We start from the raw sequence: 246 nt of genomic DNA, 5'->3' as shown, positions 1-246 counted from the left end.
TTTTTATTTTATTTTTTAGATAAGGAATCGTGGTCGTCTTTCATTCTCTGATCGTCTGTTTTCATATGTAATCATTTTTTTATTTTAATAAAAAAAATAATTGAATGGTCTTTCTTAACGTATCAGGTCATCATTAAATAACAGTCATGGAATAAATATGAAATAGATGGGAAGGCATGACTTGAAAAAGGTAATACTTGTACGCGGGCGAGAAACACGAAACTGAAGTAATCTTTTTAACTGAAA

The sequence above is a fragment of the Penaeus monodon genome, chromosome 20 (genome assembly GCF_015228065.2).
Source record: "Penaeus monodon isolate SGIC_2016 chromosome 20, NSTDA_Pmon_1, whole genome shotgun sequence".
In the NCBI taxonomy this organism is placed as follows: Eukaryota; Metazoa; Arthropoda; class Malacostraca; order Decapoda; family Penaeidae; genus Penaeus; species Penaeus monodon.
The sequence above is the reverse complement of the archived record's forward strand: the minus strand, read 5'-3'. Positions refer to the sequence as shown.